General features: G+C 49.0%; 1 long non-coding RNA gene across 1 annotated transcript in view; it reads left to right on the plus strand.

Annotated features, from left to right (window-relative positions):
* The first annotated feature begins 8,425 nt into the window (after positions 1–8,425).
* Positions 8,426–24,238, plus strand: part of LOC118238433 — an 81,326-nt gene continuing 65,513 nt past the window's right edge. The window contains exon 1 of the long non-coding RNA XR_004768742.1: positions 8,426–9,471. This is a non-coding gene — a long non-coding RNA (uncharacterized LOC118238433). The remainder of the gene's footprint in view (positions 9,472–24,238) is intronic.

Below are 24,238 nucleotides of genomic sequence, written 5' to 3' on the forward strand. Positions count from 1 at the left end.
TCTTACTTCAAGAACCAGGAGTAGCTTTTCCCATGGCTTTTGTCCTGACCATTATTCTCATGGTATTTTAAAATTCCTATTTAATTGCATACAGATACAGACTCTTACAGAAACTCAGGCCTACTCTGTGACTTGGTACAGGTGACAGGTGGAGAGGCATGCCCTGGACTCCCATCCACCTGGCCCTGGCTCTCCCTCGCAGGAGCTGCAGGTGGGATGTATATATGGGGGACTTGCTATTGGGAGATGAGTAGCTGCATTGTCACTGTCTTTATGCTCTCAAGGTGGTGACAGTAGAGCTGTGACCACCAAACATAGGGTCTCAGGCTTCAGACAAGGGGAAACCTTGAGGTCCTTCAAGACACATTTCTGCCCTTGACCTGAGTCATGCCCTATTCAATGTACCATAGAAAGGCAACTTTTCCCAAACTTGTAGGTTTACTTGGCCACCATCTTATTGTGTCATTCTGTCCCTTCCTAAGGATGGGTGGGTTTAGGTGTAAATTTCCTCCCTGGGTAGCTGACTCCTGGGGCTTTGCTTGTCCTCTGCCTTGGGAATAGAGAGTACAGAGTTATCACAAAGTTGTTTAAAAGAACCTGTCTCCTGTATAGCTCACCCTGGAGGAAAGGATGGAGCAGAGTGCGGTGCAGAGCAAAAGCAGGAGGGAATGCAGATGAGAAACACCTGTGCCCGGGGCGCCTGGCCAGGCATTGTTGCAGATCCGTGTGTTTTCTTTTCAGTCCGTGCAGACTCAATATAGTGGCAAAATTAAGTACATCATCAACTAGAGCTACCAAACCCAATTCATAAATGGTGGGATTTGAAAACCATAGAATAGCCAGGGCAAGGCTGGCCTCTGGCCAGGCAGGATAGTTGCACAATGGAGCAGTGTGTGCACTGGGCCCTGTGTGCACCTAGACCGCAGTCGGGAGGGGTGTTACCACCCTTGGGTGGCCTATACATTTAATCCAGCCCGAGGAAAGGTTCCACGGGGCCCCAGAGACCAGAAGGGTTGCTGAATCTCCAACCTGCAGACATGAGCCCCCAAAGCTAGCTGTCATCAAGCAGGCTGCTAAGGGAGTGTGGGGTGTGGGAAGCGGGGGCAGCCAGGATCCAGAGGGGGAAGGCGCAGAAATCTGACACAAACGCCAATGTTTTACCTTTTAAATCACCTTGGTCTTCGCAGTTGAAATCTGCGCTGAACTTCCCACCCCAGTGTCTCCTGGGGGTGGGGGTTGGGGAGCCCAGGCTGCCTCTCGATTTCCAAGGTCACAAGTCATAATTCTTCCTTGTTCTGCAGCCTCTTGCAGGCTGAGTTCTGAATGGACTGCTGAGACAGTGTGAAAGTCCTCTGGGGTACCCCAGGACCCTCTCCCTCCATCTGGGCTCTACAGAGGAGCACCAGGTCCTGCATGGGTTTTCTGTCTGTGATGTTTGGGCTTTGCTTCCTCAAGCGGGTCTGTTAGCCAAGGGATCCAAGACTCACACCACCTTAGGTGTGACTCAAGGCTATTTGCAGCCTAAGTGATGTTGGAAGTGCACTATCCAGGGCCATGAGGAGCCCATGTTTCTGCTCTTCAGAGTCAATGCCCAGGCTATGAGATCCCAGATGAGCTGCTTCCAGATGCCATGATGCATGATCACTGCCTGGGAGACCCACATCCTGGGACAAGTGGCCTATACATTTAATCCAGCCCGAGGAAAGGTTCCACGGGGCCCCAGAGACCAGAAGGGTTGCTGAATCTCCAACCTGCAGACATGAGCCCCCAAAGCTAGCTGTGTGGCCTGCTCAAGAGTTCTTAGGACCCCAGGGCCCTACCCTGACTTTCTCTGTCCCCTCTCTTCTTAGTCCTTGCCTTACAGTCCGGTGGCCACTATAGGAAGGCTGTGTCCCCAGAACCATGTTACAAATAACCCCAAGGCTAGTGGCTTGAAACAACACACATTTATCCTCTTCCAGTTCTGGGGTGGGTGGTTCACAGTGGGCTCTTCTAGGCTCTGAAGGGAACACGCTTTCCTTATGTATTACAGCTTCCAAGACTACCTGCAGCCTTATTTCAGAGCCCCTTGTTCAGGACACCTTTGCATGGCTCTGTCTCTGGCTTCCTTATTGAGGCTTCTGGTGGCAGACTGAATGGTTCAGTGCTGGCTTCTAATACGTCCCCACCATGATCTGCAGAACTGTGAGTATTCCTTTAAGTGGCAGAAGGCTGTCTGCCACTTAGTCTGTTCCTCTGCTGTAACAAAATGCTGTAGGCTAGCTAGTTTACCAGCAGTAGGCATGTATTGCTCCCAGTGCTGAGGCTGGGCCCTCCAGACCATCATGTCTGGTGAGTCCTCAGCTACTTCACAGATGCTGTCATTGTCCTCTCAAACACAGGATGGACAAAAAGCTCTCAGGATTCTTAGAGAAAGGCCCTGATCCTATTGATGAGGGCTCTGCCTTAGTAGCTTCATTATGTCCTGAAGGTTCTGCTTTGTATACCGTCACATTGGGGTCAGGATTGTGATGGCTAACATAAATTGTGAGATAGACACAAATTACAAAACAAAAAACACCTGAAAAGCATCTCAGTGAGGGATTGTTTACACTGGATTGGCTGTAGGCATGTTTGTGGGTGGTTTTAGTTAACTGATGTAAGAGACCCAGTCCCCTGTGGGTGGCACTATTCCCTAGGCAGGAGGTCCTGATTGTATAAAGTGGGGGTTTTGGCACTAGATGTATAAAGGGAGGACATGACCACTGCAAGGTATGGTTGAGGGAGATATGATTTTTATTATAAATTTGAGGGAGAGTACAGCCAGAGGCATATGGAAGAGTCCAGAGCAGGGAGAGAAAGTAGTAAACTAAACATAGCCGATAGAATGAACTGGGCCACTGTGTGTTTGTGTGGGGGATATGTGTTGAGAAAGACCGAGAGAGAGGAGCCCAAGACACACACACACACACACACACACACACACACACACACACACACACACACCGGGGGGGGGGAGAGAGAGAGAGAGAGAGAGAGAGAGAGAGAGAGAGAGAGAGAGAGAGAGAAAACAAAGAGAAAGCCAAGAGTACAGAGGAATGAACAACTGAAATGGCAGGGTTATATAAGAATGAGAGGCTGGGAAAAGGAGACCCTGTGAGGTGGAGAAGGTTAGGGTAAGGCCCTGTGAGGTGGAGAAGGTTAGGGTAAGGGGCAGGGCAAGAAGAGCTGAGAGGAGCAAGGATGGACTCTGTAACAGGAACTTGCAATGCTGAGAGTGCCAGGAAGTCAGCAGGCGCTTTGGTACGCTAACAGGCGCCAGAGTTAGCTATCTGTCCCAGGTTTCTTTTAGACCTGACACTGAAATGCATAAGATTGGAGAGAGAACTGAGCACATACAAGCAAGCAGCGTGCACATATTCTCTGCTCTTGACTGGATGTGACTAGCTGGTTCAGGCTCTGGCTACCATCACTTCCCTGCTACGATGGACTGCAACCTGGCATTCTACGCCAAATTAACCCCTCTCCCTAAATTGCTTTTTGTCAAGATATTTTATGGCGGTAGCAGACACAAAACTAGAATAGAAGTGAAGGTGTGAATTAGGAGGGGGCAGGCAGGCACACATGACACCATGGTGGGGTCATTACAGATGTGACTAACTGAGGTCCTGGGATAGGGGGTGTCCTCAATGGAGCGTCCTCTAGAAGGCAGGAAAGAGAGGAAGGGACTTGATTTTAGCCCAGGAAGACAGACTTCGGATTTCTGAGCTCCAGATGGGAACATGCATTTGGTGTAAGTAGACTGACCTATGGGAACAAGTCCTGGGCCCTTGTCCCCACAGCTGTGTCATACTGCTGGTGCCTGGAAAGGCTGAACTTCCCCATTCTCAACACCTCATGTGATCGAGTCTCATTTATTGCACTGGGTATTAACACCCAAAGCTTATTAAGGACTTTGCTTGAGAGCCTGCTGAATGTGAACGGATGCTTTGGCATTTAGGTGGAGAGTATATTAAAGTCCAGACTGTGTAGCAGGGAAGGAAACATTCCTCAGATTCCTGGGGATGCTATATAGCTCCCGAGTCAATGATTCCCATCCAAGGGCTCTCACCTCCTGTACTCCCAGCCTCGAGGTGACAGTGGTGTCCCCCAACATGTCTCTACAGCATGAAGGTGGATTGTGGCTGCGGTTTTCTGCCCTGGCTTGTCTTGTTGCACAGGGTGAGTTACATTAAGCAGTACCAAGAGCTCCTTAGCATCTCTCTCATTGTTGCTCCCTGTTTCAGCAGCCCAACAAAACCTGGAGGCAGTCCAGCGTGAGTGGAGGCAGGTGGATTGGAGGAGGGCACGAAGGTGACATATTTGCATTTCCCTGGTGACAGGTGCTGCTGGTCATCTCTTCATGTGCTTACTGGCCACTTGTCTAGCCTTCTTGGGAAACATGTCTTCATCTTGGTATGTGTGTTTTTTTCCCCCAGTGGTGCTGAGGATGGGATTCAAGGTCTCACACACGTGAGACAAGCATTACCCTGAGCTACACTGCTAGTCTCTCTGACTGTCTTTAAGATGGGCTAGTTGCCATTTTATAAAGATTTTGTAAGAAGTATTACAGTAACACTTCTGAAGAAGAGGGGGTGAAGGACACCAAGAGAACAGGGCCCACTGAATCAACTCAGCAGGGCTCACACGGGCTCACGGAGACTGAGGCGGCAAGCATGGGGCCTGTGTGGGTCTGCACCAGGTCCGCTGTGTATGCTATGCCTGCTGGCTTGGTGTTTTTGTGGGACTTGTAACAGTGGAAGCAGGTGTGTCTCTGACTCTTTTGCCTGTTCTTGGGACCCCTTTCCCCCTATTGGGTAGCCTTATCCCTTGATATGAGGGCTTTCATCTTGTCTTATTATATCTTGTTTTGTCATGTTTGGTTGTTCTCTCTGGGAGGCCTGCTCTTTTCTGAAGGGAAACAGAGTGGGAGTGGATCTGGAGGGAGAGAGGGGGGTGGGGTGGGGACCTGGGAGGAGTGGAGGGAAGGGAAACTGGGATCAGGATGTATTGTATGAGAGAAAACTCTATTTTCAGTAAAAATAAGTGTTTTTGTTTGTTTTACAGCTTCTGGATATAATCTTCTGTAGTTTGAATCTTAAATATCTCCAAAGGAGTTAATATGACCAAAGTTCATAAAACCATGCATGAAAATGTTACAGTCAAGCCCATTGCTTTGTATCTACACTAAAGAAAGTCCTCAGGCTGGGATTTGTCCAGTGGCAGAAAGCTTGCCCAGTAACCTCAGGGCCTTAGGTATAATCTTCAGTATAAAAAGCCAGCAAGACAGTGAAGAAGCAAGCAAGTTAAGTATCCTTCTCTCTCTCTTTCTCCCTCTCTTTCTTCCCTTCCTCCCCCTCCCTTTCTTCATCCCTCCCTTCCCTCTTTCTTCCCTCTTGTTTCTTTGTTCTTTTTGTTTATTGAGACAGGGTCTCTCTGTGTAGCCCTGGCTGTCTTAGCACTCACTCTGTAGACCAGGCTGACCTCAAACTCAGAGATCCTCTTACTTCTGCTTCCTGCATGCTGGGATTGAAGGTGTGCACCACCACGGCCTGTTCACTCAGAACATTCACTTTCAAATTATTGTACATGAAGCTGTCTTCTTAGTTTTTTCTTCCAGAAGATTCTTTAGGGCTCCTACTAATAAAATAATGTAGTCTGTGAAGTGAGATAATTTACTTCTTCCTTCCAATCTTAACTTATTTCTAACTGCCCTGGCTGGAACCTCAAGTGCAGCTCTGGCTAGATGTGTCAAGAGCAAACATCTTTTCCTTCCAAGTCTGAGAGAGAATCAGTTCACTCTTTTACTATCGAGTTTTGGTGAAAATCCCTTTCAGGGAAAAGTTCTAGTTTGTAAGGTTTTTTTTCATCATGAAAATGTGTTGAATTTTTATCAAAACCTTTTTTTCTGTGTCTAATGATGATCATATATTTTTCTTTTCTATAATATTCATATGACATACCATATCAATTGATTTTCAGATGTTGAATCAACCTTGTATTCTTTGAACAAATATTGCTGGGTTATGGTGTGTGCACAGTTAGTGTTAAATGTGGCACGTGCAGCTTGTTTGTCCTTTACTCCAGGTTCCTAAGGCATATTGGTCTGTATTTTTCTCTTCTTGGGACTTACTTTAAGATTTCTATCTACAGGAACGCTGGCCTCCTAGTCTGAGTTGAGAAGTGTTCACTCTTTTGATTTGGTGATAAATTGGTTCTTTAGGTGCTTGGTGGAGTCCTCTAGCTCTGGGCTTTCCTCTGTGGGCAGATTTTTTGGTGACTGGCTCAGCTTCTTGCTTTGTTGGATGTTTTAGTGGTTTGTGTCTTTCTGGGGATTAATACGCTCCATCAAAGTTGTAGCCCTTGTTGTCACGGGCTTGCCCATAACTTTCCTTTCTAACATTTCTCCTTTCTAACATTTCTCCAGCCCCAGTGGTCGTCCCCCTCTTTGGTTATGACATTACTAACAGTCAGTTCTGTTTTTTTTTTTTTTTTTACTCAGCTAAGAGTTATTGACTATGTCATTCTTCTCAAGGAGACAGCTTTCTGCTTCACGGTTTGCTCTGCCTTCTCTTTCTTTCTATTCTCTATTTGATCCATGTCTTCTCTCTGTTTATTATTCCCTACTTCCTGCTTGGATAAAAATTTAGTTTCATTTTTCCAGTGTCTTAAGGTGGAAGATTAGGTTATTAATTGGAGATTTTTCTTCTTTTGAGATATGGTCATTTTATAGCTATAGATATCCCTTTAAATATAGCATCAACTGTAGCCCATAAAACTGTTATGAAGTGTTTTTATCATTCACCCCCCACCCCACAGTGTGTTCTAATCCCACCCCTTCCTCTAATCCATTGATTGTTTACGAGTATATAGTTTATTGTAAAAGTCTAGTTTTCTTCAGAGAATCAGAAATAATTTCCTTTTCCCCTGGTTTCTGAGTGATTTTTTAAAAAATAAATGTGACTGGTAGAAGTGGCCCACAACTTTAACATCCCTCTTGTTAGGAGCTGGGGGGTCCATGGTTCTTTCCCTTGAATCTGGAAGGCCCTGTCTAGTGGATGGAATGTGAGCACTCGATGCCATGCAACTTTTAAAGTCAGATTGGAGGAGACACCATGGCTTTTCCTTGCTCTCTTGAAATGCTTACTCATGAAGTGTCAGGATAGGGAGCCGCTGTGGTCCAAGTCTATCTGCATAGACAGCGGCACAACGAGGACACCCGTGAGAGCCACGCAGAAAAGCCACTTCTCCTAGCTACTTTTCTACCACAGTGGTAAGACACCCTGGCTATGGCAATCTATAATAGAAAGCGTTAATCTGTTTTGTGATTTCAGAGGGTTAGAGTCCATGACGGTGGAGCAAAGGGGCACCGTCACTGAGGGATCACACCTTGATCCATGGCCATGAAACAGAGGGAGAGAGACAGAGACAGAGAGAGACTGAGAATCACACAAATCTTTTGAAACCTCAGGGCCTGCCCCCAGCGACACACCTCCTTCAACAAGACAACACCTCCTAATCCTTCCCAAACAGTTCATTAAAATATGGGGGCTGTTCTCATCAAACCATCATACCACTTGGTAAGAAAGAATTTCGGGATAGTCCCTGGCTGTTCTAGTCACCCCCTGAGAGGCACCAGAAACAGGGAAACAAACACATCCTGATAATTACGGCCCTACAAGATGCTACTGCAAGGCCCATACATAAGGCTGTGGTGGGGCTGTTCATGCCACCTGCTACCATGAAAGCCCAGTGAGGATTCCGGACAGTGGGGGAAGAGGCAAGCTGTCCTCATTGATACCAGTCCCACTTCCAACTGACAGAATGGCAAGCATGACAAAATGACTTATGTCAGTAGGTCTTAGGGTGTGTCTTATTTAGGGTGACTATGGCTGTGATCAAACACCATGACCAAAGAAACTTGGGGAGGATTGGGTTTATTTGGCTTACACTTCCACATAACTATTCATCACTGAAGGAAGTCAGGCCAGGCATTCAAACAAGGTGGGAGATTCAACAACAAAGAATTCTTGACCTATCTGGGCTTCGGGGAGGCCTGGCATGAGTCAAAGCCATTTCCTCAGAACCCTGCAGGGTTGCGGTGGTTTTAAGGGAACTGAAGGTCACCCTGGACTGGGGGCATTTAGACGGAAGCATGAACAAGCCCTTAACGGGATAATGGTTGGCTCCTTAAAAATGAACCAAGTCTACACGGACTACGGGAATCTTGCAGGGTCATCCAAATCCCCATGAGAGAGGCAGGAAGCTTGTTTTAATTAGGGTGGGACTTTCTGTCAGACACATCTCTGGATCTGATCTCACTGCAGGGTCTCTCTCTCTCTCTCTCTCTCTCTCTCTCTCTCTCTCTCTCTCTCTCTTCTCTCTCTCTCTCTCTCTCTCTCTCTCTCTCTCTCTCTCTCTCTCCCTCTCTCTCTGTGTGTGTGTTCACTTACACAGATCCACACACATCCCCAGCCTTTCCGTGTATGGGGCAAATCACAGATGCCCTTTTCTCCCAGAGTTGGTTTGTTCACTATTTATTTTCACACGGAGGAATCTGTCAACCAAACTTCAGGCTCAGAGCCTTGGCCTATCAGGAGCTGTCCCTGAGATATCAACGGCGTTAGAACAGGACCTTGGGCCTTTCTCTTGCAGAGGGCTGGAAGAAGCCAGACACCATCTTGTGAGGCCCTGCCATCCTGGATGGGTGTGTTCTATGAAGGCCCCACTTCCGTCTGTCCCTAGGAGCCTGCTGGCCATGGTGACTGGGGCACCGAGCTGAAAGCACTGGGATTGTACCAGTGTTCTACTAGGGCTTGTCCAGTGCTCAGCTTTGGGACTCCGGTGAGCTACTGAATCACTCCCTAGTGGTGTGCACACACGTCTCCAGACATGAAGGCACACATGTGTGCACCTCTCCCTTTCCTACATACACAACTGCAGGTACCATGGCAGTGTCTGTCTAGTTCTGGCCTTGCTTTTAAAAACAAGGAAGCCAAAGGCCCTGGGGAGTCAGAGAAGTCCTGAGAATCAGAGACACAGTCTGGATGGGAAGTCAGCTCTCTGGTCCCTGCACACACCCCATTCCCACTCAGCAATTCGCCTGGAGGTGTGCCAGCTCTCTGGTGTGCCCGGATGCCCTCCTGTCCCTGCACCTGGGATGGGACCTCTCTCAGCCCAGGCCTTCCTCTCCTCTTTTCTTCTCTGCTGTCCGCTCTTTCTAGTCCTGGCTTGGCACCAGGGATGACTGTGTCCCTGGTGGTAGGGATGGGGCTCCACCCGCTTTAGGCCTTTTTGGTCCCAGCCGCACTCCTCAAAGCAGCTGCATTCCACCCCACCTTCAGAACCTCGGAGGATCCCGCAGTCAGCTCTGCCCTCCTGGTGGACTTGCCCCCTCTGAGCCTGCCTGTTGGGGACCACAGGAGGAAGCTGACTTTGAAGGTCTTTCTTGGGGTAAGTAAGGCTTTGCTTCTTTTAATTAATTATCACTTGGGGAAACTGAGGCCAGGCTTCTTCCCATAAGGCCTCGCCGCCTAAATCTTTCACTGTGCCCCAGAAGCACTATGGGATGAAGGTCAAGTCGAAGTCCCAGCCGTGGTGGTGATGGCGGTGGAGATAACGGCGGTGAGTGGAGAGTGGTGACGTTTACAGTAAAAATGGAGACGCTGTTACTGAAGTAGGATTACCGGCGTGGTCACACTCATGTTTTTTTAAATCAGGGCACAAACATTGTTATTATATTTATTGATGTGCATGTAAGGGGCATGCACATTCCATGATGCATATGAAGAGATAAAGGACAGCTTAAGGGAGCTGGTTCCCTCCTACCGTGTGGGGCCCAGGGATGGAGCTCAACTTTCCAGGCTTGGAGGTAAGTGCCTTTATGTGATGGGCCGTCTTATATAGCAAAAACATTCGTTTCTGTCTTCGGCTTCTACTGGCACTGACTCTCTGGAAGGTGCTCGTCTGCTACCACATCCAATGGGGAGTAAGACTAAGGAAAAATGTGGTCTCTGTTGGCTACAGACAGAGTTGGAACTTGACAGAGACCTCCCCATTCTGGGACCCCATCTCCTTGATCTGGAGAGTTAGCATCGTCTATAGACCAAAGGGACCTGGAAAAGCGTGACTGTAGACCTTAACATGCAGGCTTAGGACCTGAACCATGTGAGGCAAGGAACAGGTGTGCAGCACAGACGCTGGGAAGTGTTTCTGAGGGGGCCCGTGCATCTCGCGTCCTGTCCTCCTGTGGCATTTCCCCAGGACCCTCTTCTGGCTTTGGCTGGTCTTTCTACTTCTTCCCCAGCTCTGAAATATGGTTGCTTCCCTGGACCCTTGGTGGCTCAACCTTGCAGTTTTATATCTGCCTTCTCAACCCTGTCCCTGGTGCAGTTATATTACCCTGAATACAGCCCCTCCCCAATGCCACCTCTGATACTTTGGCACATCTTCTGGAGGGACTCTCTAGCCATCACTGAAGCTGGGGCATTGAACCCCAAGTCTTCCACAGCTGTCAGGCTGCCCTCACTGTCCTATGCCCTCAGCATTAGAGCCTAGCATTTGGTGTCGTTGGTTTCTTGCCATTTGTGTTATGCCTACACCCTACTCTGGACCCTGTAGGGCTTCTGGGGTCCTGATCTCTTCTACTGGGTCCCCGTTACTCTTGGATGCATTTTCATCTCTCTCTCTCTGGAGTTTACAATCCAACTCAGCACCCCAAGGCTTTGTTTTCCTCCCGGACTGGCTTTCCCTTTTCTTCGTGGAGAAACTCCGCTCTTTCTTCATGCTCAGGATGGACACCAGCTTGCCCTTCCCACTAGTTCTCTGATGGGTGGGACACTCTCTTTGTTTCTCCCTCAGGGTCTCTGTCACAGCTTTTTTTTTTTCTTCAAACACTAGTTATAGTGGAGGTGGGGGTGATGTCCTCCATCTGGCACAAAGCAGGTGCTCAGGGTGCTTGCTGGGTGTAGCAGAGCTGGGATCGCCATCATTTAGCAAACATGTGTTGTGAGTCTCTGCACCCAGCCAAGCATTCAAGCCCAAAGCCTTCAGGCAAATGGCAGGAGGGTGGTGGGCTGACACACAGCAGGGGATTCTGCACTTTGGGCTTGAATGAGTGAAGTGTGGCCAAGGGCCTGCAGCCCCAGCTGCTCAGGGCACGAAGGCTGCTCTGCTGCTGTGCTGACATGTTGCGGACACCAGAGGGCTTGGCAGGAGCCAAGTCTCAGCCTGTTGGCAGCAGCCACTGTTTAGAGGAGCATTAGGCCTCTCTGTGTGAGCCCTGTGAGCCTAGCTGAGCTCGGTCTGTGGGGACAGGAGAGGGAGCTGCTGAGCAGCTCTCAGGGTGCCTGCTTTCTCTCTTCAAAGGCTCAGCTGGGTAGCGAGGGCACAGGGAATAGATGAAGGCTGGCTGGGTGAAGCTAGCATCACTATTAAGCAACAGCCCTAGATCTCTTTGTTTCTCTGCTCCTTCCAAAGTGGCAAAAGATCAAGGCCCCGAGCTTGAAATAACAAAAGGGAAATAGCTTGCAGACTGTGCATCTGGAGGCCAGAAGGACTGTGAGAGCTGTGCGCAGAGGGGTGGGGGAGGGGTGGGGCCTGGACCTGATTCATAAACTTCTCTGTGCTCCCATGGCCTGGCAGCATGGCCTGAGGTTGGCCTGCTGTAGCTCCTTTCCCTGGCAGAGGGACATAGTTGCAACACCTTGCTTTTGGGCTTTGGGACCCCAGTCCTGGCTGGGTCTGCATGCAGGTTCTGGCCACATCACTGGCCTGTCACTGCCAACCTCCTCAGGTCCCGAGTGCTTGATTTGGGTCACATCCTGTGGCTGAGGTTAATGAAGATCTGCTGCAGAGTCTCCAGCTTTAGCTGACGAAGTGTGCAGTCACCTGTCTGTGATTACCAGGGCCTGAGGAAAGCCAGTTTACAGAGCACTACAGACGTCTCCCGGGGCAAGGGGATCATAGACAGGGCACTACACCTGGGCTCTAAGTCAGAGCATGGACTGACTTCAGAGAAGTTAGCCCACCTGCTAGTCTGTCCCAGAGTCAGGACTTGCTGAAGAGTTTGCCCAGCACCCTGTCCTCAGGGCTGAAGTGTTCTTTGCAGAGTCAGCAGGAAGGGAGCTGGAGTTCTGAGAAGTGGGGAAAGCGGGGGTTTCTTGTTGTCTATACCCCATACCTTGGACCACTCGGACGTCAAGTAGCATGACTGTGGGGAGCATCCACCACCAAGTGGAAGCTGACACTAACGCGATGCTGCCTTTGACCGACACTAGGCTTCCAGGTACGGCACACCTGGTTACACCGTATGCCTGGCAGGCGGATTTTCTGCCCTTGTCAGAAACAGCTGGTATTGGGAGATGGTGGATAGGTTGTCTAAGGTCACACTGCTGGCCAATCAGAGCTGGGATTTGAATCTAAACCTCCTGACAACCAACTGTGGCACTTTCCAGAGGCCTTGCCTCCCAAGACCTCAAGTAGGCCAAGCCCTTTCCCAGAAAGCCATCTCTAAAACGCAGTTTGGGTCTCATCACAGCCCACTTTAAAAGCTGGCAGCAGCCCTCATCTTTAGAGGTTTTTTTGGATACTGGGGTGACAGATGACCAGGGTGCTGGAAAAGTTCCTGTATTAGTCCTCAGTGGGACATGGCAGAGACAGATTATTGATTGGCTATGTGTGTCTTGTCAGCTGTCCAGGGTCCTGGATGTCTACTTAGCGATCAGGCACTGGGTGGGTCCTGATTGTACAATATTCTAGCTGGACCACTGGCAGGAGGTGCTGCTGCAGGGGTAAGGGTGGGTGGATGAAGGGAATCGGGGCCTCTCTGAAGCTGTTTCATCATCACTGGTGCTGGTGGGAATAAGAATAAAGCTGCAGAATTTCAAGGGGGAGGGAGCGTAGGCAGAGGCTCCCAGGGACGCCTGCTTCAGACCCAGACTGTGTTCCCTCCCATAATGCCTTGGGTCTGCATCATGAAGCCTCCTTAAGGCTGTATTTGCAGAGCCTTGGGAAGTATGGCCTCATTTCCTGATTTATTTTCTCATTTTTAGTGGGAGTTATACACTCTTTAGTCTGCTACAGTGAAACAGAAGTCAACTGAATGTCAAAGTGAGGGGACAAATGCAGTGTGAGTAATTAGGAATACAGACTTGTTTATACAATGACACTTTTTACGCCAGGCTAGTGTTTTAGGAGACTGAGTCCTTCTGCTCTGTTGTTCCTGTCACTTCTTTCACGACGGGCTTTCCCGCTTTCCCACTGCAGCGGGAAGAGCCAGGGCCTCAGAGAGAAGATGTACCTGATCTGGGAGAATGGAGCACTCCATGCAGCGACGGACACTGGCTTGGGACTTCCACTGTTGCAGGACAAGTGACTGAAGTGGCATCTGCCCTTCCCCTGACTAGCATCCTTGGTGGACTGCAGTCAGACCCTGGGCAGCATCAAGATCCGAGCTGAGGTTTTCCAGCTCAATGGCCTCAGTGCTGCTGTGGCTCTAAGGGTGTTGTGTCTTGATCCTGGGCTTGGATTTAGATTTCCACGGCTGATGCTGGTGGGCTTTTGCCAAAGTTGTAGAGGCTTTTCCACCCCAGTGCTCATCTTCTCTCTAGTTTTGCTCATCAGATGGGGTTGGTACACCCCTTTGGCCTTTCTCAGGAAGCCTTTGTTGCCTGTGAGTCTTGACAGGTGTATGTTCACTGTAAGGTTTCCAGAGCTTCTGGAACATGTTGTCTTGGAACAAGGTTCCTGTCCATCAGGGTAATGGAGTGACCAGACAAAAACTCCTTTAGACATGCTGACCCTCTCAGCACTTCTAGTCCAATGAGTGCAGCCATCACAAAAGCACGGTCCACAAGAGGGTACCTTAGGGTGGGGCAAGTTTTCCATTAAAGGGTGGTTGATTTCAAATAAGGAAGGTGACTTAACAGTGCACTTTGGGCAATTATCTGTCCATGGGGGCACATATTTACCTAAAAGGTACTATTCATCTACCATTCCATACCTATAAAAAATGCCAGCAGACTAAAGTCTAAGAAAGGCAGACTGAACAGTTCCAGAAGGACATGTTGGGAAATGTTTTTACCTCTTTGAGGAGCAGAAGCTATTTTGAGGCAAGAGCCAGAAGTAGTTGATATTAGGAATGAGCCAGAACCAACCATGGAATCTCAGAACTTACCTGGAGGTAGGCACTTCTATCACTTTCTATGCTGTGTGCTCCATGCAGGACTGGACAATCTACTCCATGTGGACATGCAGGGACCCACATTGGCTGAAATTCTACTATTTGGGGTGACACAGTTGGGAGAGAGACACTTGGAGGGTCACAAGCTAACTCTTATGTTTTGACAAAGACAGGATATGTATTGCTCCTGCCTATTGGCTAGAACTCAACTGTATGGTAAGGTGTGGGGTCAATGTAGGGATCCAGTTGAGCATTTGTGAGCAATATAGTTTCTGCCAGAAACTGTATGCCAGTGTGCTAAAAACATAAAACTAAGATGGAATGAATGGCTTTCCTAGGAAGTGCAGATTAGCATAATAGATCTGAGATATATATCAAGAGAGATGCACAGGAAACAATGGAAGACAATGAAACAACTTTTAACTGTGGGGGCGGATCCCGTGCTCATGGTGCTCTTGGATGGATAGTGTGTGTGTGTGTGTGTGTGTGTGTGTGTGTGTGTGTGTGTGTGTGAGAGAGAGAGAGAGAGAGAGAGAGAGAGAGAGAGAGAGAGAGAGAGAATCCTAGATCAACCTGGGCATGGGCACCAGGTATGCAATATAACAGATACTGGGCTCTAGAGGACAGAGGGAGGGGAAGTTGTAGGTAGACTTCTTTCCCACATGCCAGATTCCAAATAGCTGACACAGAGACTTAAAGTTATTTATAAATGTTTGGCTGATAGCTCAGGCTTATCACTAACTAGCTCTTACAAATTAAATTAATTTTTAATCTATGTTCAACCACATGGCTTTTACCTCTATCCCATTTTGTGTGTCTGACTCTTTCTGTTTCTGGCAGGTGACTCCTCTAACTCCACCCTTCTTCTTCCCAGCATGCTCTCTGCCCTGAAAATTCTGCCTAGCTATCCCCCAATCAGCTTTTTATTAACACCGAGAGCAACACATTTCACAGTGTACAGCATTGGAAGTGCTGTAGTAATGGCATGGATACCATGTTTTGCTCTTTAGTTCTTTCAAGGCTAGTGAACATATGTTCAGGTCTGGTCCCTTCAACCATGGAAGCTCATTCCATGGGATGGCCTTCCCAACACAAGGGTGCAACAGGGAAGAGATGACCTCCACTCAGCAAGTGGGGTGCTGCTAATGTTATAATGGGGAAGAGAGAAGCCTGAAAGCCGAGAGGAATACCCAATGGCTATCAGACTGTGGAAACTGTTGAAGAATGTGACAAAAAGCCATGATCAGCTCATTGGTCATTGTAAGAGGCTAAGGGCATCACAGGAAAATAGGCACTATGATTCAGGCCTGGTGGTGTATGTCAGTGGTCCCAGATACTTCAGAGGCTGAGGTACGGGGATTACAAAGCCATCCTAACTACATAGCAAAGTACTGTCATACTGTCTTAAAAAGGGGAAGCAAAGTACTGTCACACTGTCTTAAAAAGGAGAAATATATGCTATGTAGGAATGAATATATTTAGAGTTTATGATCCAGAGTTAAAGGCTATGGGGCACCTGCTGGGTTGGGCAGGGGGGTGGATATATGTGTCTTCATAATCATAGGGCTGTAGAAGCTCACCTCCATGCCAGTGGCCCTTCCTTGGCCTTGAGCCTAGTGGCTGTGGCTCGCTTTGTCAGAGCAGAGAGTTGACTCAAGTATCTTCCAAATGCAGAAATGGACACAATGACATCTTGAGTGGGCAGGTGAAGCCAGCCTGCCCTGGAGTCTGGAGCAAATGGCAGGTCACAGGATCTGGAGTGGCAGAGAACAGAGGTTTTGAAAAGCAAGAGGTTCATTTCAGATTTTCCTGGGCTGAGGCATCTTCTTTAACATGAGTGTAGACGGGCCTGGCTGGTAGACAGTTCTCTCTTGGAGCTGGCCAGGTCATTTGGCTAGGTTTATATCGTAGTTCTGGGCTCTTAATGGTGAAATTCAGTCTTCATTTCTCATCTTTCTGTTCTCAGAGGCACCGAGATGCCTGTGGCATCTAAAATAAATCCCTGTGTAACCTGGATGACTGGGAGCTGTAGAAAGGCCAGGAGAGGAGGGCAGGTGACCCTGAGTCTGACCTGTCCAGATTCAGTCAGCAGCAACCATGAACCTGAGGCTCCCCACAAGCTCCACGCTGGAATGGCTAAACACGGCCACTGCTTGTTTGTCTTGAAACATAGCTGTCTGCAAAACACCCTGGGAGACCACAGCAAAGAGCATTCCAAATGCATGTGGTGCCTCTGAGTTTATTTGTCTCAATTTATTCCAGTTACATGGGAGCATGCCATGATTATACATCTCCTGCAGACTGAAGCCCATGGCCTGTGTGGTGGTGGTGGTGGGGGAGCATGGGGGTGGGGAGAAGTGTTTCCTAGCTCCATATAATGTAAAGCACCTTTAGCTGAGTGAGGCAGCAAAAAGGATGTGGCTAAAACAAATAAAAATCATTGCAGGATCAAAGCGCATGCACAAATGTATTCCTTCTGGAAGCAGCATCTCTTTCTCATTCCCCCCAAGTCGTCCTCTCACCAGTGACAGCAGCTCTTGGTGGCAAACAGCCAGGATGCCGGGGTGTCCTTTGCTCCCCGGAGCCCCAGTATCGTTTTGATTCTGACTGACGGGTTGAGAGCACCGTACCGTGGCTGGTTTGAAGGAGATCTGAGGCCTTCCTAATTCCGTGATGGGCGTGAATAAATAGTGTGAAGTGTCACACTAATTAGAGCTTTTTATGAACAGTTCAAAGACAGACATGTTGGTGAGGGCTTGTTTGAAGCCCAGAGCCCAGGGAGACGTTACGATTTTATCAATGACCTGCAGCTTCCATCTCCTGTCCCCAGCATGTGGAGACATATAGTGCCTGGCTGCTGCTGGATGAAATTTTCTGTGTGATCCTGTTAGCGTCCGAAGTTCGGACGCTATCGATCCTGATTTCTGTGTCTCCATCTATGTGGCCGATAGAAGGCACACTGCTCACCAGGGCTCCCACAGAAAGTGCGCTTTGTCTGGAAGTCTTGGGTGGCTCAGGCCTCAGGGGGTTCTGCTAGCTCAGGTGGGGCAGGCTGGACCTGGGGAATGTTTGTACCTAGGATGGGAAGCTATGGAGTCTACCTTGGTGCAACAGTATCTTCCCCCTTTCTGCCCTGCGCTTCTTCCCTGATCCTACCTGCTGGTAACTCATCTTGCAAAAGCCTCAAGCTTCCCAGGCCCATGCCATCATTCTGTCAATAGAGAAAACATAACCTCTCACCAGCCGCTGCATACCTAACCTTAAGGGCAGGACTTTGATTGGCCATGCTCACTCACGTGTCCAGTCTTGGCTCAATACTGTGGCCAGAAACATGGAGTCTATGATCAGCTGGGTTGAATCACATGCTCACCGGAAGCATGGCAAGGCAGTGAGAACTGTGATTATCAGTCCCAGCAAAAATCATGTGTGTTTGAAGTGGGCACTCTTGTCTAGTTACAAGAGGGGCTGTGGGCAGTAAATAGGCAGCCATTAAAGGCTTGGGGCTGGTTTACCTTGTCCAAAGGGAGTGCTAAGCAAGCAATGTTAATATTCTCTGAAGGAAAGCGACTGGGGCCAGTAGGCTGGGAGCATGCCTATCTGAATTTCTCAATGCATTAGTCACTTGTGGCTCTGGGTTTCAAGGATTTTAGTCCATGGCCAGTGTGCTCTATTGCTGTAGGCCTGAGATGAGGCAGGATGGCATTTTGGTAGGAACAAGGAGTGCTCACACTGTGGTAGCCAGGATGCAGAATGATGGCGAGGAAAAGCCTACTGACAAGACACATGCCTCACAGTCACACCCTTAGTGGCCCACTCCCTCCGGCCAAGCCCCGTGCTCTAAGGGTCCATTCAGTTATGACTTTATCAAAGGGTCACTTCATTGATGATACAGCTAGAGCCTTCATGATCTGGTCACTTCTCCAGAGTACCGCCCACCCTTATTAAGCGTTTAGCCCGGTGTGTCTTGGGGAGGGGGTGTATTTCATAATTCTGAGAGTTCCCCACATTTCCTGCAACTCCTTGTCTTGTGAAATACCAGGTGGGAAAATGAAGCTTTGGATAAATTTTATTTGATTTGTCCAAACTCTAAAGTCACCTGCCTGGGAGGAATCAGGAAGAGCCTGCTCCGCGGCTGAGTATTCCTATCCTATGCCCCAGGCTGACCCAGTGTGTGGGTTCTCTGGTGCCTGGACTCTTGTCTCTCCATCCACACTGACCATTCATCCTGAGTTCTAGCCAGAGCTCACACATGATGGAGAGGTACACTCTATCACAGGCATCCTGGGGCATCCTTGCACTCCCATACATAGAGCACCTGCCTGCCATGGAATGTGTCACGTCTGTCTTTTCCCTTCCAGACTCTCTGATGACAAGGGGCATGGTTTCTTTTTCTTGTCTATTGGTGTTCTACCAGCAGCCATCAAGCCTGAGACTCAGGGGATCATCAATGAATATCAGACAATGTTTCTGGAACAAAGACTAATCATCTTAGCAGGATAAAAATCACAACAGCTTAACTAAACTGACCAAAAATATTTTTAGTGTTCACTGATCAAAAATACGTACATAGTGAGGCTGGAGAGATAGGTCAGTGGTTAAGAGCATTTGCTGTTTGTCCAGAGGACCAGGGTTCAGTTCCCAGCACCCACATGGCAGTTCTTAACCATTGTAACCCTAATTTCAAGGGATCTAGCACCCTCTTGTGGTCTCTGCCGGCACAAGGCATGTGTGTGGTATACACACATACATGCAGGCAGAAAATGTACACATAAAATAAAAATGAATGAATCTTAAAATACATAGGAAAGGGGGAATCATTCACGTTGTTTTATTTTAGAACAGAATACATGCAGAAGAACAGAGAATCTATTGAAGGTTATGAAACACATATATTTAAAACAATAATGACAGTGCCCTTTCAGTGAATTTTGGGAGGACCAAAAGAAAAGTAGACAGCATAGAAAAAGCATAAAGCTGTAATACAGAGGGAACACTAGGAAGTGTGGGCCTATAAAGGCTAAGCACAGTCATGGAAAGAAAGCCTGGTGTACTACGATGCTAACCTGGCTCCCACTGTACCTGTTGCTTGCACCACAAACTGTATCCTCACTGTTGCTCTTCTTAGGTCTCAGCTTCTCTCGGCTGCAGTAGCAGACGCAGGCAGGTCTGATGGATGCCCCTTCCTCCCCAGCTGCCAGGAGTGGGAAGCATGAGGCGTCCACCTGATGGTTCTTTCCCAACGAAGACATCTACCTGCCATGAGTAAAGCTCATGGAGCGTCACGTGTGGCCATCTCTGAGTGAGGCCGGAGATGAAGACCAGGCTTCCTCCGTCCAAAGTGGGCGCTGAGACCAGCATGGACTGTTCTGGAGCTCCACAGGAAACAGCTAGGGCTTGGCCAGGCAGTGTCTCATCTCCCTCTGCTCAGTCCAGCTGGACTCCCTTCCCATGACCCTCTAAGAATCCTATATGTTGTCCTTCTTTCCCATGACCCTTGACCTCCAGCTCAGCTTCTGTTTCTGAAGAGTCCCGAGTTCCAGGCTGACTTTCCCCCAACAGGTCCTCCACCTGTGAGGCCCTCCCTGCTGCTCCTCCAGGTTCTCCACCTGTGAGGCTGTCTCTGTCTCCAGGTTGTCTCCAGCATTTGTAAGGCTCTTTCTCTTCCCAGGTTACAATGACACAGATTATAATCATGGAATGCTTTTCTAGAGGTTTCCAGAGAGCAAGGAACATGTGGTAATGGGTGCTTCTGCCAGGAAGACTTCCTGCTGTGACCACCCTGTCCTCCTACAGGGTTACTTTAAGGGCCAGCATCCTGGGCAAAGCCTGCTCAGGCGTCAGTGTGGAATGCTGTCCACATGTGTCTCATGTAGGCTCCCTGGGCTAGTCCTTGGGGAGGTTAACAGACATCCCCAAGAGGAGACCCCAAGATATGCTTACAAAATATGTCCCCAAGATTGTTGTCCAATGTGTTTTGAACAAATACACGGTCCAGGCACCATACCTGGCCCTGTGTGAATAAAGACTTGCTCACGGGGCTCATAGCCTTCTCACAGAGGTAGATGTCATGTTCTCAGCTGGGAGACCTGAGGGGGCCAAACTGTCTGGTGATGGGGGAAGTACTTCTGTGTATGTTTATCTGATTGATTGTTAAATAAAATACTGTTTGGCCAACGAGACAGCAAGTTAGACGGAACTAGGATGCAAAGAGGATTCTGGGAAATGTAGTAGAGAAGTGCTGATCCAGGCAGGAAGTGACATAGCAAGGAGACTCATATTTGAGCAAGGAGAAACGGGAAGGCCCCTTTTTCCCCTCCGCTCCTGCTCCAGCGGCAAGATGTGATCCCAGCAAGGAGGTACGCCGATAAGGTGTCCGATAAGATAAGTCTTATAAAATATATAGGTTTATGATAGTTAAGACTGAGTTAGCAGATGAGAAGTCCTAGTCATTGGCCAAGAAGCTTTGAACCTAATACAAGTTTCTGTGTATTCATTTGGGCCTAATTCGGGCAGGTGGCTGGCGTAAAGCTCACACGTGGCGGTGGGGCTCAGGTGGCATTTGGCAGAAAGATTTATCTTAACAGTCTGGGTGCAAAATGAAAGGTCACCATGGGGCAGGTTGGCTCTTGGCCACAGAAGTCCCTAAGGGGTGCAGCTGGCTTGGGGATAGGGTGGTGTCTGCCTCCTGCCTCACTTATTCTAGTTTTCCAAGGATGTTACTGGTTTAAAAATAGGCCTGTATTTGGGGAATGGGTGCCGGAAAGAGGCAGCCATGGGGAGGAGCTGTGGGCTGGGTGTGGGTGTAGCCAGGGCTAGGCAGTGTCCCTGGAAGCAGGTCATTGTGGAAGGGCAGGTCAGGGTGGTCCTGGCCGGCTTGCTGGCTGAATCAGAGTCGGTTGGAGATGAGGAAAGCAGGTTAGCGGTTACTGTCTCTGTTTACCCTGGCACAGCGTCAGCACTGAGCTGCTTACACTTGTACCTCCCACTTCTTGTCTTCCGACCTCCTCTGGCCTCTGGCAGACTGGCCTACTGAAATGAATGTCTCTGTTTTGGGGTGTAAGCCCAGAAATAATGGCCTGCTCAGTCTCACTCCCTCTGAGAACTGGCCTGTGCCTTCTGTATCTTGTAAAATGTGTCCTAGGTAGACCAGCACTTCCTACCCATAATTCTAGATTATCTGTCTGGCTCAGGTGGGGTCACCCTACCCATACCTACTGCTTGCCAGGGTTCCGTGGGCTATGGTAGGTTTCCACTGTAGTGGGGGGGGGGGTCAGGGCCCCAATATGTGGTTGGGCCTGGCCTAGATGACCTGGGGGCCAACTCTGGCTGCATTCTTTGTGTCAGGGCTGTCCCTTTGACTCTCCCCTTAGGGAAAGCTTCCTATACTTGTCCCTTGTCAAGGAGTGAGACTCTTGTACCATTCTAGAGCTTTGTAAGCTGCTGAGGCTGATCCCACTGCAGGGTCATCAGACCCCTTGAAAGTGTGACCACAGTGTTTCCAGCCCCCAACCCCAGTGATCTTTATTCGGTCCTAGCTTGGGGTGACTTGACTACATTCTCCTTAAGCGCGGTGAAACCACAGTGAAAACAGCACGGATGTGAACTCAGGATTTCCCCGTGCTATAGAGGGAGTCTCAAGCTGAGGACAAGAAATTGAAAGTCATTGCAGTCCTGCCCACTTCATCCAGTGGTTTCTTCTGGGCTATGGAGACTTAACAAGGATCTCCTCCGCTCATCCTGGGTCTATCTAAAGTAGGGTTTCCGGGTACATTAGTGACCTTTCTTTTTCATCGCTGTGACAAAATACCCAGTGCAAGCAACTTAGCAAAGGAAGCATTTGTTTTGGCTCCTGTGAGGATATAGTCTACCATGGTGGGGAAGGGAGTGGCTTTGGTGGGGTGGTGGGAGTTTGAGACCACACTGCACCCACAGTGAGGAAGCAGAGGATGAGTGCCAGTGCTCAGCTTGCTTTCGTTGTTTTCCCTTTCTCATTCAGTCAGGTACTGCTGTCTGTGGGACCATGCCACCCACACTCAGGTGGCTTTCCCTTCCCCAATTAAACCTCCCTGGAAGCAGACATGTGTGAAAGTATGTCTCCTAGGTGGTTTCTGAATTTTACCAGGTTGCCATGTGTGGCCAGAAGAAGCTTGATGCATTTTAGGCTGAGGAGAGACTGATGTGGAGGGGCCTCAGAGCTCACCACTCTGATCCCCGCTTAGCCAAGGGTACTAGGTAGGGTACAGAGAGAGGCTTCAACTCAGGCCCAAGTGTGGTTTCTCAAGGTTTACAGTGTAGCCCTCCAATGCTCTGGGGTTCTGCTCTTGTGAGGAAGGGGAGATGTGAGAATCTAATAGATTTTGAAGAGAGCCTCTGAGAGACTGAGAAGCAAACCAGGCCCCTCCGGTTAAGGACCAGGGTTCGCGTAGCCTTGGGGAGACTTAGGTATGGAACTTGCCTCAGAGCTTAAATTCATTGCACTAAGTGGTTTGGGCTTTATATGCTCTGGGGCTCTCAGTCTGGGAAGAAACCTTTTAATAAGTCATTACTAAAACCATTTGCTTTTCAACTGTTTGCAAGCACGATTCCTGAAATATCTCCTTCTTAATTCTCCAGGATATTGATCTTTAGCAGTCCTCTTGCACCGTGGAGGCCCATCACCCCTGTCGTAAAGCTGCTGTGCTGAGTTGAAGGCTTGCACAGGCATGGAGGGCTGAAGCCCCCTCCTCCACCCTCAAGGCCCACCCTGGAGGAAGGGGAGAGGCGTTCCTGACTCTCTGCCAAGCAGGGAGGGCCGGGGAGCTGTAAAGTATCCATGTAAAGTTGGAGAGAGAGTTCCTGGAATGTCAGAACTTCCCATGGCAGGGCTGGGAGGGGCTGTGAGGCTCCTCTGGCCATGGCTGGGGCTAAAAGCCATGAGCTTCTGCTGCCTTAATAGCTGACTCCTTCCTGGTACAGACACCTGGCCTGGCCCAGGGTGGAGTGATAGCCTCTTGTGGTGTTTCTAGGCCTGGGAATAGTAACAGGGCAGAATGCATGTGCGTGATCCCTTTTTCACAAGGACATTGGTCAATACAGGTCCTGTCTGGACATCCAGATGGCACTCCCTGATCACTGTCCTAACATACTTGCCCATCTTTCTTGTTGTTGTTATTGTCAGGAAATAAGGAGAGAGAGAGAAAGAGAGAAAGAGAGAGAAGAGAGAGAGAGAGAGAGAGAGAGAGAGAGAGAGAGAGAGAGAGGTCATTGTGCTTATTGTTGGGCATCACAGCTCGGCCTGGAACCAGGTGACCCCAGAGTAGACCCTGACTCTGTGTGGTGTTCTTGGGAAGTGTGGGGGAGTCTGGTGGCTCGCTGCTCTTCTAGCATTGGAAGCACAGCAGAGTCCTGTGCTTGCCACCCCCAGGGACCCTGGCTTGTCTGTGGTCAGCATTCTCTGTTGCTGACACTGGGGACTAGAACTCCCAGAACAGGACGCAATAAGGTCCCCACTGTGGTTATGTGCTAGACATGGCTGGGAGATGGGCACAGTGACCAGAGAGGTAGAGGTTGTTATTTCCAGCTCCAGGGGAGCTCCTGTCTCCCAGGGGTGGAGACAGATATCAACCATATATTCTTCAAAACTCCATGTGGTGCCAGGCAGTGGTGGCACACCCCTTTAATTCCAGAACTTGGGAGGCAGAGGCAGGTGGATCTCTGTGAATTTGAAGCCAGCCTGGTCTACAGAGCTAGTTCCAGGACAGCTAGACTGTTACACAGAGAAACCCTGTCTCAAAAAAACCAACCAACCAACCAACCAACCAAACAAACAAACAAGCAAAACTTTGTGTGACTTTTTTGTATAGCTGGTCTTTCTATCTATTTACAATCTATTTTGGAATATGGTTTGGTGAGGGTTTTTTTTTAAAAGTGTGTGTGTGTGTGTGTGTGTGTGTGTGTGTGTGTGTGTAGACCACAGGACCACCTTTTTCAGGTCCACCTTGTTTTTTAGACGGGGTCTCTCATTGGCCCAGAGCTTGCTAAGCAGACTGACCAGGAAGT

The sequence above is a fragment of the Cricetulus griseus genome, chromosome 2 (genome assembly GCF_003668045.3).
Source record: "Cricetulus griseus strain 17A/GY chromosome 2, alternate assembly CriGri-PICRH-1.0, whole genome shotgun sequence".
In the NCBI taxonomy this organism is placed as follows: Eukaryota; Metazoa; Chordata; class Mammalia; order Rodentia; family Cricetidae; genus Cricetulus; species Cricetulus griseus.